This window comes from Tachypleus tridentatus, chromosome 6 (genome assembly GCF_004210375.1).
Source record: "Tachypleus tridentatus isolate NWPU-2018 chromosome 6, ASM421037v1, whole genome shotgun sequence".
In the NCBI taxonomy this organism is placed as follows: domain Eukaryota; kingdom Metazoa; phylum Arthropoda; class Merostomata; order Xiphosura; family Limulidae; genus Tachypleus; species Tachypleus tridentatus.
The window spans coordinates 134432372-134449559 of NC_134830.1; the positions used below are offsets into that span (position 1 = coordinate 134432372).

At 36.0% G+C, this 17188-nt stretch overlaps 1 long non-coding RNA gene across 1 annotated transcript in view; it reads left to right on the forward strand.

The window, feature by feature from the left end:
* Nucleotides 1–5485: 5485 nt before the first annotated feature.
* The window catches only part of LOC143251738 (uncharacterized), a 35242-nt gene continuing 23539 nt past the window's right edge, over nucleotides 5486–17188 (forward strand). Inside the window, exons 1-2 of the long non-coding RNA XR_013028647.1 lie at nucleotides 5486–5489; nucleotides 5736–5880. This is a non-coding gene — a long non-coding RNA (uncharacterized LOC143251738). The remainder of the gene's footprint in view (nucleotides 5490–5735; nucleotides 5881–17188) is intronic.

Here is a 17188-nt window from a genome sequence, read left to right on the forward strand (position 1 = left end):
ATAACGCCCCCACGGTTAAAAGGGCGAACATGTTTGGTGCGACCGCGATTCGAACTCGCGACCTTCACATTGCAGGTCGAACGCCATAACCCACCTGGCCATGCCGGGCCGATTCATGATATACGAATTCATACTTATATCTATAAGTATCTTAAGATATATCTGTATTTTATCTATTCCATATATCAACACATTTTGAAATTGTATAGACATTACACTATATGGCCAAAAGTATATGGACGCCCCTTCTAATTATGGGGTTCGGCTAGTTCAGCCACATCCAGTGCTAACAGGTGCTTAAAATCAACCATACAGCCATGCAATCCCCATAGACAAACATTGAAGAGCTCAGTGACTTTCAACGTGGCACTGTCATAGAATGCCACCTTTCTAACAAGTCAGTCAAATTTCTACCCTGCTAGAGCTACCCCGGTCAACTGTAAGTACTATTATTGTGAAGTGGAAACGTCTAGAAGCAACAACAGCTCAGCCATGAAGCGGTAGGCCATACAAGTTCACAGAACGGAACTTCCGAGTGCGGAAGCGCGTAGCGCGTAAACATCATCTGCCCATAGTTGCAACGCTCACTACCGAGTTCCAAACTGCCATTAGAACCAACGTCAGTACAAGAACCGTTCGTCTGGAGCTTCATGAAACAAATTTCTATAGCCGAGCAGCTAGCTGCACACCAGCCTAAGATTACCATGCGCAATGCCAAGCGTCAGCTGAAATGGTGTAAAGCACACCACTATTGGACTCTGGAGCAGTGGAAGCGCATTCTCTGGAGTGATGAATCATGCTTCACTATCTGGCAGTCTGATGGACGAATATGGGTTTGGTGGATGCCAGGAGAACGCTACATGCCTCAATGCATAGTGCCAACTGTAAACCTTTGTGGAGGAGGAATAATGGTCTGGGGCTGTTTATCATTGTTTGGGCTAGGTTCTTTAGTTTCAATGAAGGAAAATCTTAATGCTACAGCATAAAATGACATTCTAGAGAATTGTGTGCTTCCAACTTTGTGGCAACAGTTAGGGGAAGGCCCGTTTTGTTTCAGCATGACAATACCCCCATGCACAAAGCAAGGTCTATAAAGAAATGGTTTACCGAGGTTGCGTGAAAGAACTTGACTAGCCTGCACAGAGCCCTGACCTCAACCTCCTCGAACATCTTTGGGATGAATTGGAACGCCGACTGCGAGCCAGACCTTCTCGCCTGACATCAGTGCCCGACCTCTCTAATGCTCTTGCGGCTGAATAGGAGCGAATTCCCGCAGCCATGTTCCAAAATCTGGTGAAAAGTCATCCAAGAAGAGAAGAGGCTGTTATAACAGCAAAGAGGGGACCAACTTTATATTAATGCCCAAGGTTTTAGAATGACATGTTCAACAAGTACATACGGGTGTGATGATCGGGTGTCCACATACTTTTGGCCATATAATGTATGTCATAATAAAAAAGAATTCAAATACGGTCACCCTCTGTATGAGGTCAACCTATAGGTTGTTTTAGTTTTAGGTTTAGTAGGCTTTTTTAATTAAAATTGATTATTTAACCTTTTGGCGAAAAAATTTTAACATTCAGATGATATTTGTTTCCATGTTCTTTTTATAATGCTAATCAGTAACATTGTTAGTATTGAAGTTTTGGATATTACGTTCACAATCAAATATTCAATGATTTATGGATCTACGTGTTTCTGCTATATATATGTACAAGAACACCTGCAACGTAAACAAAGCTCTTTCAATAGTCCTGATCTAGTCCATAATTAATGACTGTACGTTTATTCTTCACATATTGTGTTTTTATGTTGAACATTAATGGTGTTTGATGTCTGTATTATTTTAATATGTAGACTTAGTTTTTAATTATTCTCTTCACTTTCATGGGGATATTATCAATTATACATGTCATTACCAACATAATATAAACTTTAAAGATGCTTTCCTAATTTCCATGGTTCAAACATGTATGTTTTGTTTTTAACAGTCAAAATATCTTATTATATTTGGTATAAAATCACGTAGATAAACATTTCACTCAACTAAAAGAATTATCAATTTTGTCCTTGCCTTCTGGCGTATTTCTATTTTTTACTATAAACTTTATCAGTCCTATTTTTACTAAACAAAGATAATGTGAATGAAAACGCAAATGAACATCTTCCGTCCCACCAAACATGCTCGTCTCTTCAGCTGTGAGGATATTGTAGTGTGACGGTCAATCCCACTATTGGTTGGTAAAAGAGCAGCCCAAGAGTTAGCGGAAGGTGGTGATGACTAGCTGCCTTTCCTCTAGAATTCTACTGCTAAATTAGGGACAACTTGCTACAAACACCATTAACGATTTCCCCATCTTTAACATATGTGATGGTATCTAAATACAGTAAATCTCTACCTTGTATGGCAGAAGCAAAATGCATGCTTTATAAACTGGTGAACTAAATTCCATAATTCATGGAAACTAATAAGGGGCTCTGAATCAGTTTTCAACACTACAAATACATCACATATAAAACGATATGAAAAATAGGAAATCTCCAGGAAACGATATGATCACCAGTGACATTTTGAAAGTAAGTGGAACTAAAGCATTAAGACAGATCAAATTATTTAACAAAATATTGAAGTTAAAAAAAATATAACAAAGAAATGGAAAGAAGCCAATATCATCAATCTATTTAAGAAGATGGACAAACAAGATATAAAGAATTGCCGACCCATAAGCCTATTATCTCATTTATGGAAACTGTTTACAAGACTACTGAGAAAAGATTGGAACGAATTTTGAAGAAATACCTACAAAGAGAACAAGCAGACTTTAGGAAAAATATCTCAACAACAGATCATGTAACTAACCAAATAATAGAAAAATCAAATGAATGCAACTTACTATATGTACGAGGTCTGTTCAAAAAATACGCGGACTGTTTGAATTGCGCGGCTCCAGTTGGTTCCAGTGGAATACGCTTGCTGAAGAGTGTGGGATATCAGTTGGATTTTGTTACGAGATTTTGACCGAAATATTGAAGATGCACCGCGTTGCTGCGAAATTTGTGCCTCAGAACTCGTGCGTTTTTGGCCAAACACTCGATCACTGTTCTTCCCCACCCCCCCTACTCACCTGACCTTGCTCCTTGCGATGTTTTCTTGTTTCCCAAACTCAAAAGATCCTTGAAAGGAAGAAGATTTGAGACGATTCCCGAGATTAAGGCAAATGCGACGAAGGAGCTGAAGGACATTACAAAAGAAGCGTACCAGGACTGTTTCAACAAGTGGAAACACCGTTGGGATAAGTGTGTGCGTTGGGGAGGAGAGTACCTTGAAGGGGTCCCAGACCTGTAACTTCTAAATAAAGTACATTTTGTTTTATGACGTCAGTCCGCGTATTTTTTGAACAGCTCTCGTATGTGATTTATAGTTCATGGAAGACAATTTGAATCTGTAGAGTATAGCGCATTATCAAATGCTTTAGCTACAGTTTGTGTCAATCTAACGTACATCGAAATATTAATAGTTGTATATTTACAAACTTAACAAAAATGCAGCTTGATAATGAAGTATCACTAGTGACAGAAGGTTGAGACAGGGTGACCAAATACCTCCAAATTTGTTCACAGTAAGTTTACAAGAAATATTCAGATAAAATGAGTTAGATAATGAAAGTGTAAAAAAATAGATGATGAAACGTTAACATATCTGAAGGTTCCAGATGGTGAAACGTTAACATATCTGAAGGTTCCAGATGGTGTAACTTTCTTTACAAAATCAACAAAAAGAAAATGGAAGCCATATTAAACAGTTTGAATAAGTTGTAAGGAAGCAGGATTAAAAATTCATAAGGGAAAAAACCAGATACATGACCAACTATCGTGACACGGATACCATCAAAACTGAAAATGAAGAGAAAATGTGAGAGTTAAGATATTCAGGACAAATCCTCAAAATGAAAAAAACACGATAACAGAAGAAATTACGGTAAGAACAAAGACAACATGGTGCTGTCTTGAAATATATAAAGAAATTCTAGAGAATACGGTACATGAATTGTTAGATACTTTCTTCAATAAGAACACGGTACATGGATTGTTGGATATTTTCTTCAATAAATACATGGTTCATGGATTGTAGAATATTTTATTTAAAACCAACACATTATAGAGATCATTGGATACTTTTTCGTTACTAACACAGTGCACGGATTGTTGTAAACTTACAATAATTTAAGGATCATTGAACGTAAAATAAAATATTTAGGTAAGATTTTCCCGAAGATTAAGCGTTCTTCATTAAAAGAAATGTTCTGAAGCTAAGCCTAAACAAACTTAAAATGAAGATTAATTTATGAGAGATAAATAATTAAAAAATAAACATGTTTAACAGATATCAGTCGAGTTTACATCACTTAGCTTAGTTTTCAAAAATGAACAGCAAACATTATTTATTACACATTAATAAAATGTTTATGAATTTCTTTGAAAAATCTGAAAACAATAAGAATCTGACGTCAGAGCAAGGAGCTCTTAAAAAAAAAAATCTATATACAAGAAGCCCCTCAGTGACACAGTGGTATGTTTGCAGACTTACATTACTAGAAACCGAGTTTTGACGCTGGTGGTTGTTTGATTGGTTAGTTTGGCGTATTATGACGCAAAGCACCGGTGGATGGCAGAACACAGATAGCCCATTGTGTAGCTTTGTGCTTAACTTCAAACAAACTATATACAAGAGTGTAAACATGTGTCTCAAGATCTGAAGATGACCTAAAAAGGTCAAAACGTTGTTCTCTACTTTATTTTAATAAAAGTTTTAATACCCATACCAGCCGTCTTGAGATACATTTTTGCTTCAAATGGGTTTCTCCTCATCACATATATACAAGAGCGTTCATGTCGAGCACGGGTTTTGGGAATCATTCTCGCCGGGTCAACTTTCTCTTTTTTAACATTTATAATAATTTATTTTTAATAAAGACTCTAAGTTAGAACAGTTTGTGTTTTTGTGTGTTCTTCTTATAGCAAAGCCACATGGGCGATCTCCTGAGCCCACCGAGGGGAATCGAACCCCTGATTTTAACGTTGTAAATCCGTAGACTTACCACTGTACTAGCAAAGGGCAGTTAGAAGAGAAACGAACTCATGCACAGTGCAGTAGCCGTTGTTATCTTATAGTATAAGCGTTGAATTTTCGTTGCAACATTCGCTCGTGCCCGTGGGCAGTTGTTCCCTTTGTCCCCTTCCCGTCCTGTCAGTGGGTCTGTTTATATACCTAAAAGCGTAACGAGTGGTACGTTTTTAACCGTTTTTAAATTTCGTTGAAATAAAATAAGGAATAAGAAATACTACAAAGAGTAGACGACATGAAAGTTAGGGATGGAGGAAGAGGTCTCGTGCACCTGACCCTCCTGGGTTTTCAGAAATTAACCTAACCATATACCCACACAGAAGAAGCGGAAAAGAAATAAAGTACAGACGACGTCACCGTATGCGTAAGTTAGGGGTGGCTGTAGATTGTACTATAGATTACCAAGAAGAAATGTACATGAAGAATGAATCTATCATGCCTTAAAGCTTTATCTGAGAAAGTAGTATTTACATGTGAAGGTTTTTTGTGTGAAATTCTTTATTTGTTCAGAAACACTTAGAGTATCAGTACCGTCGCCATGTTAAGTTTTAACACTTGCTTCTGACACCCAGGTTTCGGAAGCGTCACTAGATTTAATTTCTCTTATTAGTCGATCGGTTTATTTTTGATCAGACCATTCCGCTTGAAGTATCTTTTCTACAAGGGTTGTTCTGTGAGTATCACTTATTGTGGAATAGGCTTAACTCACAAAGGTTTAACCTCGCAGTCATCAAGACGCCATGCACGGCAATCAGGTTTGTTCAACATTTTTCATACCTAACGTCATGTCATGCGTGAGTATCCCAGGCAAATCACTTTAACTGTTTAATGACTCAAATACACAACACTTTCCCTACATTTCTACCCCCTCAAAAAAGAAAATTCTTACACCAAGAATGGGGTTTTTGTTCCAGTAACAATAATAATGGCATATTTAATTAAGATTAAACAGTGATAATTCTTTAATTGTTTATTACGTACTGAGCAATATTCTTCATTTAATTGTTTATTACTTACTGAACAATATTCTTCATTTGTTTATTATGTACTGAACAATATTCTTCATTTAATTGTTTATTACCTACTGAACAATATTCTTCATTTAATTGTTTATTGGCCTGGCATGGCCAAGCGCGTAAGGCGTGCGACTCATAATTCGCGGGTTCGCGCCCGCGTCGCGCCAAACATGTTTGCCCTCCCAGCCGTGGGGGCGTTATAATGTGACGGTCAATCCCACTATTCGTTGGTACAAGAGTAGCCCAAGAGTTGGCGATGGGTGGTGATGACTAGCTGCCTTCCCTCTAGTCTTACACTGCTAAATTAGGGACGGCTCGGTGCAATGGGCTAACAACCTGCTCACTTACATACTTGTTGAAGAATCCGCAAGCGATTGCGGCCCTATGTTCCTAGATGGAATCTACTGGTGATAACTAACTAATTGTTTATTACTTACTGAACAATATTCTTCATTTAATTGTTTATTACTTACTGAACAATATTCTTCATTTAATTGTTTATTACTTACTGAACAATATTCTTCATTTAATTGTTTATTACTTACTGAACAATATTCTTCATTTAATTGTCTATTATGTACTGAACAATATTCTTAATTTAATTGTTTATTATGTACTGAACAATATTCTTCCTTTAATTGTTTATTATGTACTGAACAATATTTTTCTTTAAGTGTTTATTACTTACTGAACAATATTCTTCATTTAATTGTTTATTACTTACTGAACAATATTCTTCATTTAATTGTCTATTATGTACTGAACAATATTCTTAATTCAATTGTTTATTACTTACTGAACAATATTCTTCATTTAATTGTTTATTACTTACTGAACAATATTCTTAATTTAATTGTTTATTATGTACTGAACAATATTCTTCCTTTAATTGTTTATTATGTACTGAACAATATTTTTCTTTAATTGTTTATTACTTACTGAACAATATTCTTCATTTAATTGTTTATTACTTACTGAACAATATTCTTCATTTAATTGTCTATTATGTACTGAACAATATTCTTAATTTAATTGTTTATTATGTACTGAACAATATTCTTCCTTTAATTGTTTATTATGTACTGAACAATATTTTTCTTTAAGTGTTTATTACTTACTGAACAATATTCTTCATTTAATTGTTTATTACTTACTGAACAATATTCTTCATTTAATTGTCTATTATGTACTGAACAATATTCTTAATTCAATTGTTTATTACTTACTGAACAATATTCTTCATTTAATTGTTTATTACTTACTGAACAATATTCTTCATTTAATTGTTTATTATGTACTGAACAATGTTCTTCATTTAATTGTTTATTACGTACTGAACAATATTCTTTATTTTTTCTAGCGAATTACATTTTTCTCCCAATTTGATTTCAAAAACTTTACGTAAATTTTGCTAAATAGTTTAAAAATTTAATTTATATCATTTATTAGGTTAGAAGTTGTTTAATCAGTATTCGTTCGCTTTGTGGAATTTGTGCATATGGAAATATAAGTTTTATTAAGTAAAAAATTCCTCATATTTCACTTGTTATTACAAAATATCAGGCTATTTACTGCTAGTAGAAGTCGTGTGAGTTTCCATCCTGGTTGTGAGTTGTTGAAATTCCGGCTGACATGTTGTAAAGGCTTTACGAACTAGCTCCGTCAGGTGTTGATTTGTAAGGATTACACCTTGCTTCGACTTCACAAACTTTATCACAGTGTACAGTGATTCACAGCGGTATATTGTGCTGAAAATTGAGATGAGTCGCACACTGTTTTTTTTTTTTAATTCGGGATATTTTATTTCTGGAACTTGCTTCCAGAACTCAGTTGTAGAATGGGATTTATGGGTCATTTTTAGAACCAGATCTCCCTGTAGTTACAGCAGATGATTCTGTTACTAGAGGTTCGAGAGTTGGACAACCATCACTGATCACATCAACTGTGAATGGATTTACAAAAAAGGTGAAACAGGGCTTCAGCTTCTTCAAGTCCTCAAACCTGTCTAGGAAATTATCAAGCAGTCCTTGTAATTTATCTTTGTATTCTTCCAGTTTGTGGTCTTTTATTTCAATATCAGGGAATGTATTTACTCTCCTTTTGATATTATCCCCGCTAGTACAGCGATAAGTCTGCGGATTTACAACGCTTAAATCAGGAGTTCAACTTCCTTCGGTGGACTCGGCAGATAGCCCGATGTGACTTTGCTGTAAGAAAAGCACACACACACCCTTTTAAGATTGGGAAACATGTCTCTTTGAAGAAGTTTTATTTTACTCTAAAGAAACAATCTTATCCTTCCCCTAGAGTGCCAAGTTGAGAGTTTGTGGATGATTCATTGTATCGGTAAGGAACATTAGATCTTGCATCCATTCATCATTTGCCAGTTGAAGAAAGAATCTTTTCTTTTCTTCAAGAAAAAAGTAATAGGCTTCAACAGATCCACAAACCTACTTAAGACACTGCTGGTTGATAACCACCTCACAATGCAGTAGAAAGAGACATCACTGGGTTTATCTTCAAGCTCCAGTTCTTCAATAAAATTTTTGAACTGTCGGTGGGTCTTCCCATTTAAGCGTATGAAATTTAGTTTCAAGAACAAATTTCACAACATCTTCATACTTGAAGTATTTGGCCGCCAGGTATTCACGATGAATAATACAATAAACAGAGAGAAACTCTGGAAAGCTGGGATCACTTTTCATAAGTGTAATTAATCCTGCATTTTCCCCACCATTGCAGGTACGTTACCTGTTTCAACACCGACGAATTTTTCCAGTGGAATATCAGCATTTGCTAAGATTATTTTTAATGTCAACATCACGAGTTGTTTCTTTTAATGCCATTAAGTTCAACATCTCTTCTTTCACAATTTCATCAGAGGAAACATAACGAACAAACACCGTCAGTTGTGGGTTCTCTTGTATGTCTATAGCTTCGTCAAGGGCTAAGCTGAATGCAAAGGAATTCTTTAAATCATTTTGCATTTTGCCTGCAACATCAGCACTGACCTAGGAGATACCTGTCTCTGTAGTGTGGCGTGGAGCTGGTGTTTTTGCTATTAGTTGTTGAAGTTTTGTGTTATTTGGATCTAACACTGCAACAACTTCAGCTATATTCTTCTTAACAAATTCACCATCAGAATATGGGTGTTTAGCACGAGCAATATTCTATGATATAACAAAACTAGCTTCAGTCGTTGTATCAACTTCCTTACTGAACGTTGTCAACAGTGTCTGTTGGCTATTTAGTGATGATTTTAACATAGTTAACTTGTATTTACATAATTCTGATTTAGATGAATAACCAGACGAAATGTTTTGTGATTTGTTTCATTGTGGCGTTTCAGGTTATGGCTTTATAATGGCTGAGTAATACATTGCAGATAAGACACAAAGGTTTACCTCCTTTAACGGTGAATACAAAATCTTCCTCCTACCCTGGTTTAAAATTTCTGTTTTCATCTTCAGACTTTTGCTTCTTACAATTTGATGACCCTCTTCCTTCACAAAATATTCACAGACACTTTTGAAAATTTAAAGTGAAAAGAAACAATAAGTTCCAACAAACGCATCGAAACAAAACTTTACAGCACCCAGTATCACACTAATCCTCCGTTAATATCATTGCCCGCAACTTAGCCACACACGCCACAATCACGCGATCGCAAGTCACGCCCACTAAAACTAACTTCGTCAGCACCAGCTTGCACGATTACTAATTCTCCAGCACAATTTCTCTGTAATCCTTGATGATCCGAAATTTCTTTAATTCCTGGCTCAAATTTAGCACTAAAATTAGGAAAACATATTTTCGCGAGCCGCACATTATATGTCAAAGAGCCGCGGTTCTGCCACCCCTGATATAGATAACGGTGGAAATTAGGAGTCATGCAAATGTAAATCTATAGGGTATTTATTTCTACTGCAAATTTATTTTAATACCTGTATTTTATGTCAAACTAGTTAACTGTTACAGGTGATTAAATAAAGGGTTAGGAGTGGGGAGTGCCTTCACCCACAATGTCTCAACTCGTTCTCCCTTTCATTGTCTTCAGCTATCTGTGTAGGTAGTATGAGTTGAGTCGTTGTGGGTAAAGGCACTCCCCACTCCTAACCCTTTATTTAATCACCTGTAACAGTTAACTAGTTAGTTAGTTAACTAACCCGTTATTTGATCATCTGTAACGGTTAACTCTTTTGAGACATGTGTGTTTGGATCACGTCTAATAGATGTAATATCCCTAGTTTGAAACGTGTGTTTGGATCACGTCTGATACATAGAATATCCCCAACGCCTCCGAGTAGCGTAATCACAGATATTTACCGTTATGAGAATAACTACAGGAACTACAGCATTGCATATATATATTAGGTTGCCCAGAAATATATGTCGTTTTTGAACTGCGAAGTTTAGAAAACTATAAACCAGGTTTGTAAAACATGCTTTAATCAAAGTAAGCACCATTTGTTTCAACACACTTTTGCGAACGTGTAATGATGCTGTTTATGCTCCTGCTGTAGAAATCAGAGTTTCTATGGTCAATTAACTCCCTGAAAGCTGCTTCTACAGCTGACTGGTTTTGAAAGCGTTTATTGTTCAAAAGGTTGTCAAAGTGCTTGAAAACATAAAACTCTGTAGGGGAAAGGCCTGTGAAATAAGGTGGATGAGGCAGAACCTTGATTCTCGATTCGTTCAGTTTTTGAGTGTCTTCCTTGGCAGGTCTCATAACGCCGATTTTGGTGATCTTTAGTCAGCTCATGCGGAACCTACTTATCCAACTTTTTTGTCTTTCCAACCAGCTGAGTGCGATTGGTTTTCAAGACTTTCATCTCCATGTCAAAACCTTTAGAACCAACAATGAACTATACCTTCAGTAACATATCCATGGCCGAACGCCTAGCTGATGTTCCGTGTAGTTTCGGTAGCTTTTCGTCCAAGTTCGAAGTCGTAGAAGAAAATCAGACGAAAGTCCTTGTTGTCCATACTACCTTGGGGATTGCGAAACTTACTCTGAGTAAAGTTGAAACAGCAGACAAATAAAACATCTTGTTAGTGACAAACGTTGGATTAAACCAACCAACTATAAGTTACTCAATATTCAGCTTCTAAATGTCATCTTGATAATCCCGACATTTATTTCTGGACAACTTAATATATCTAGTCTCGTAACAGACATCTTAGTTTTGGTTTTTATATTAACTTTCGTCATTGTTATATGTACTGATTTTATTACCTATATTCTTTTGTTGTAATCGATAGCGTTAGTACAGTTTATTCATATACCGCATTTACCGGAGTCGAAGACGCTATTTTTTTCCCCAGTATAAGTCTAAAAAAAATTACCCTGATTCTTCCAGACTGAGAGTTACGTTGCTCATAGGCGTAACCCTAAGCCTAGGGGAAGCGTTTCGACACTAGGCAGTAATCCAAGCCCCACTATACGACCCAGAATGAAATGTATAAGATACTTAGTATCAAATGACAAATAAATAAACAAGAATAGGTCGCCTTACATACGGTGTTGTAATACCGGCATCCTTTTTATCTCCTTAGGCTTAGAATAACGTTGTTAGTGATAATAATACAGATATGCCAGTTGTAAAATAAAGTATACACTTTCAAAGGTAGATATGACAAGCATATAGGTCACAAAAACAAGAAGTGAGCAACAGGATTTATGTACTACAATTCACTAAACAATCCACAAAACAATCTTGGTAAGATTGGTGGAAGTGCTCCTACCTTATTCTTATGTTTATCTTTTTTTCAAAATTTAGCTAATCGAAATAGGGTGCGTCTTTAACGCTGAGAAATACAGTATATATTTATTTAAACCTCAATCGTTTATTTCGATGATCAACTACTTGATTTTGTACAAATTAGAGTACTATGACACTCAGTAAATAAATAAAACAGTTACATTATTTTAAGATACATTTAACAGACTCCTTTTTTTATACGTTAATCAATCCAATATTTGCAATTACTAGAGTCCAGACTTGTTTTTATTATTACACATTGCGTAAGTGTTTCGTAAGAACTCCCATTCTGCTGGTGGACCGGAGTTCGGTGACCGGCAATTGGCACAACACAAATAATCCGTTGTGCAGATTTCGCTTTAATTTAAACAAATATATAGTAAAGCGCCTTTTACCAACTCATAGCAGACTTGTAAGTGAAGTTTTATTATAATACATATATTTTTGTGTGTATTGTCATTTCTAGCAAACATGAAGCAAAATTATTTTTAGTAAGAGAAGAACTAGCTGTCGTTAGATTTTTGTTATTACTGAAAATTTTCTCTTAACGTGAGAATTACTGTTAAACGAATATTTTGTGTTTTAGCACAGTCGTAATATTTCCAAACTGTGGTGTCGAGAAAACCCACTTCAAGAGAAAAATATATATGTAAAAACGAGCCGTTTTTACATATATATTTCCAAACCGAAACATCAAATATACCATATTTAACGTTGTTTCTTTAGAGTCTCCCGCTAGTACAGCGGTATGCCTACGGATTTACAACGCTGAAATCAGGGATTCGATTCCCCTCGGTGGGCTCAGCAGATAGCCCGATGTGGCTTTGCTAGAAGAAAACACACACACACACACACACACGTTTCTTTATAACATGTTCACTACACCGGAATACTTGAAATGAGGTACAAAAATTCGCCTAGTTTGTTGTAATTTATATAAAGTAGCTAATAATTATATGTTATTTATTTTTACTTGTTCATAAGCGGGAAGTGATGGTATTACGATCCACCAATAGGTGCAACTCATAAAACTAGTTCTGAAAAGAATTCACCACCCACTGTCCTAGTGACTGACATCACTAAAAATTGAGTTTATATACTCACGGTGGACACAATAAGCCTCTTTCATAGTTTATGTTTTTCAACAAAAAAACAAGCATAAGAATTCCTTGGTAGATTTATTTGTTTTGAAATTCACGCAAAGCTTCACAAGGCTATCTGCGTTAGTCGTCCCTAATTTAGTAGTGTAAGAGTAGAGGGAAGGCAGCTAGTCATCACCACCCACCGCCAATTCTCGGTCTACTCTTTTACCAACGAATAGTGGAATTGACGTCACATTATAACTCCCCACGGCTGAAAGAGCGAGTATGTTTGGTTGGAGAGGGATTACGAGTCGAGTGCCTTAACCACCTGGCCATGCCGGGCCTCTCCTTGGTAGAATTAAATACTTTATTTAAAACGTCATTTGTGTTAGATATATATTTACAATGACATAATATTTGGGCTAAATTTTCTTCCAAAATATTTGGAATGAGATTTGCGAGTTGAAATACAAGCTTATAAATGTTTTTCTATGAGATATTTCACATTCAAATTAAAGTGACCAAAAAAAGAAAGTTTCAGACAGAATGATGTTTCAAAATAAATTTAACACTGTTACATCTACTATTAACATGATGAAGAAATTAGGAAAAGTGATCCGAGTTCTCGTAGATGGCAAATATCTCACCACCATTCTTCTGTTGACAAATAAGTTTAAATAAATTTGGGTATCTTTCCAATCACTGTCTTTGAAGAAAACATAGAAATAAATTGGCCGAGGGAGGTACTAGTCTCGAAAACATAGGAAAGCCATCAACTTCATTACACAGTTTTCCAATCAATAGAAAATTATAGTCTTTAGTAGCAAATCTCGTTGGGTTGATATGGCGTTGGAAATACTTTATTATCGTGTATTGAATAAATAATCATACCACACGTTTTATTATGGACTTACAACGTTACTTGCAATGTTTTTTTTTTATGATATCTAAACCATTTTAGATTAAAAGTAATAAAAATAGATTTACATAGTTTGCAAGTTATTGTACTCAAATATGTTATATAAATGGTCCAACTGTAATGAAACAATTTTTATACATTCAAATGCTTTTTTAGTTTATTTGTTTTGAAATTCTCGCAAAGATACACTGCGTTATCCGTCCCAAATATATCAGTGATAGATTAGTAAATACCACCCACCGCCAACTTTTGAGCTATTATTTTATAAACGAATAGTGGGATTGATAGTCACATTATGAAGTCTCAACGGCTAAAAAAAGGCGAGGATGTAGAAAGCTTCAACCCCCAACCCTCAGATAGATAATCGAGCGTCTTAATAGCCAAGTTATACCATGTTTTTTAATTACCACTCTTAAAGTGAAACTATAAATTTGATATTGCTGAAACTAATATCCTCTTAAAAGTGATAAAGAATGAAAGTTTTTTGTTTTTTTTTAGTAATGAGAGGCGTACGATATAAATGTCGGATTTGAATGTTTTATATTAATATCTAAAACACGTTTTTATGAAGTTTTTCAGTTAAAACTAGTATTTGGTTATGATATCATCATCCACTTCCTAGTGAAGCACTTTGGAAGTATAAACCACTAGCGATACAACTTGAAACTAACTGCTCCTAGTAATATAATTTGGAAGTATCCACCCCTAGCGATACAACGTGAAACTAACGGCTCCTAGTAATACAATTTGGAATTATCCGCCTCTAGCGATACAACTGATTGTCATTTAGAACACCCAAATGATTTACAGTGTGCATTCTAATCGGGTCAAGTACCCACACTGACTAGTAACTAGGAATATGTGTGTTTCCTCATAGCAAAGCCACATTGGGCTATCTGTTGAGTCCCGAAGAGGAATCGAACCCCTCATTCAGTAACTAGGAGCCGCCTCAATGTTTTACAACTATCTGCCCCTTTGACACCACTCTACGCAACTATGATGTCTCATGATCTTCAATGTTGGATGTTACATTGGAACTCAGCCAAAAATAGTATTAGGCAATTTCCTAAGGAAAATACTTTCTTCTTCAAAGAAGCGTTTTCGTTTATGGGGTTTTTTTCTAGTATGTCATGGGTGTTACATCTGTTTTCGTAGAATGCGAGTAATCTTTTTCCCATGAAAATCCACAAAACGTTGCAAACTACACGTTGCACGCATCAAATACGTGTGCTTCTCCATATATGTAGTAATAGCATGTCGTTCAAAATTACACAGCTAACATTTTTTCCTTTTAGCGGATTATGCTTCTGCACATATGTAGCCATAGTACGTCTTTGTTGAATATTACGTGGAAAGAGTTTATTTTATAAATTATTTACCATTAGATGATACCCGAAACCAATAGTGTCGCAACAAAACGGACAGTTATAAACTCGTTCCTGGGAAGACACTTTTAGTATTAACTACTTTTCATGGGTATTTCCAGTCTAGAATGATAACTAAACACCTAGTTAAAAACAAGTTTGATGTTATAAAATTTCTGGGGCTGAATACATTATTTTAATCACAGAATACTTCCAAAAATATTATCAAAACTGAAAAAAAAATTGCTGTAATTATGCGAGTCTTTTTGTTTTGTGTGTTTTATCATAGCAAAGCCATCTTGAGCTATCTGCTGTGTTCACCGTAGTGAATAGTTTGTTTTGAATGTGTGCAAAGCTATACGAGAGTTATCTGCGCTAGCCGTCCCTAATTTAGCAGTGTAAAACTAGAGAGAAGGCAGCAAGCCATCACCACCCACCGCCAACTATTGCGCTACACTTTTATCAAAGAATAATGGTATTGACCTCACGGCTGAAAGGGTGAGCATGTTTAGTGTGACTGGTATTCGACCCCGCGACCCCCAGATTGTGTCATAGCCTTCTGGACATGTCGGGCTTCGCATCATCAATGTACCGTGAAAAATTATTTAAAATATTTTAAATTGCATAACATTTCGGCTTTCCAAGAGCAACTAAAATAATTTGCCTTAGATAACAGCAGTTTCATTCACAATAAAATGATCTAAGAATGAAGTTTTATTCATAATGCAAGAAACTGAGAAGCAGCGCCATCTGAGAACTGAATAAGAAAACTGATCGGGAAAAAGTGTGGACGTTTTTACGCATATATCCACTTATAGTCCTTGGTAATATAAATAGTTTAGTGTGACACTTCCAAACTACCCGAAAAGACTTGCTGCTATCATGACAATACTAGGAGATAATCGCACTTTACAAGAATGACATACTAGATTCCTAGGTAAGGCGTGGTGGTTAAGTTAACATGCTCGGATTGTGAATCCCATCACTTCACTTTGGGACCTTCTGTACTCTGTAAGTGTAGCCTAATGGCAAGCATGTCTGCATTGTGAATCCTGAGATTCGTGGTTTGTGTTCCGTTGCTTAGCGTTTTAGGAACACGTGCCCTTTATAAATGTGACCTGGAGAATCGCATGTCCGGACTTTGAATCCACGCTTTAAGGCAGTGTAAGCTCTATGAATGCGGCACGGTGCTTACGCTTCCAGAATGTGAATCTGAGGTTCATGGTATGCGTATTATTTTGAAGAGTGTGTGTGCTCTATATAAACAGTGACGATCAAATCCTATAACCAGGTAAAAGTAATCCCAAAGTTGGCGGCGGGTGCTGTTGACTAGCTTCCTTGCATCTAGTCTTCCAGTTAAAATTTAGTTAATTCTGATGGAAACGCTCTTTCAGGAACTTGATGGTTAGAATGACCGACGACTCGCAATCTATGGGTCACGAGATCGAATCCTGTTACCAAACATGCCTTCCCTTTCAGTCGAGGAGATGTTATAATGTGACGGTCAAACAGTAGCCCAATAATTAGCTGTGGCTGGTGTTGACTAGCTGCTTTCCATCTAGTTTTTGTGGTAATTTTATAGCGAAAAACTGGATGGAATCTTATGCTGGTGACATCGAAACAAACATTCAGTGACATGTGCTATGTATCAAATGGCACTTTCGCAAAAATACATGCAGCTGGTATTTGTATATATTACGCTCAATGAGAACATAGCTAAACCTGTAAGGCGAGAAAAGTAGCACAGAGAAAAATGATAAAAACTAGAAATGTATTAAAATGTATTAACTTACAGTTCAGTACAAAGAGTACAGTACAGGGGTCATCGTAATACTTCTGAATTAGAGACAAGAAAGTTGCAGCTAATAAAGAAACGATGTACAAACGCAAAAATTTTCTCCTATGAGGGGAAGGGAAAAT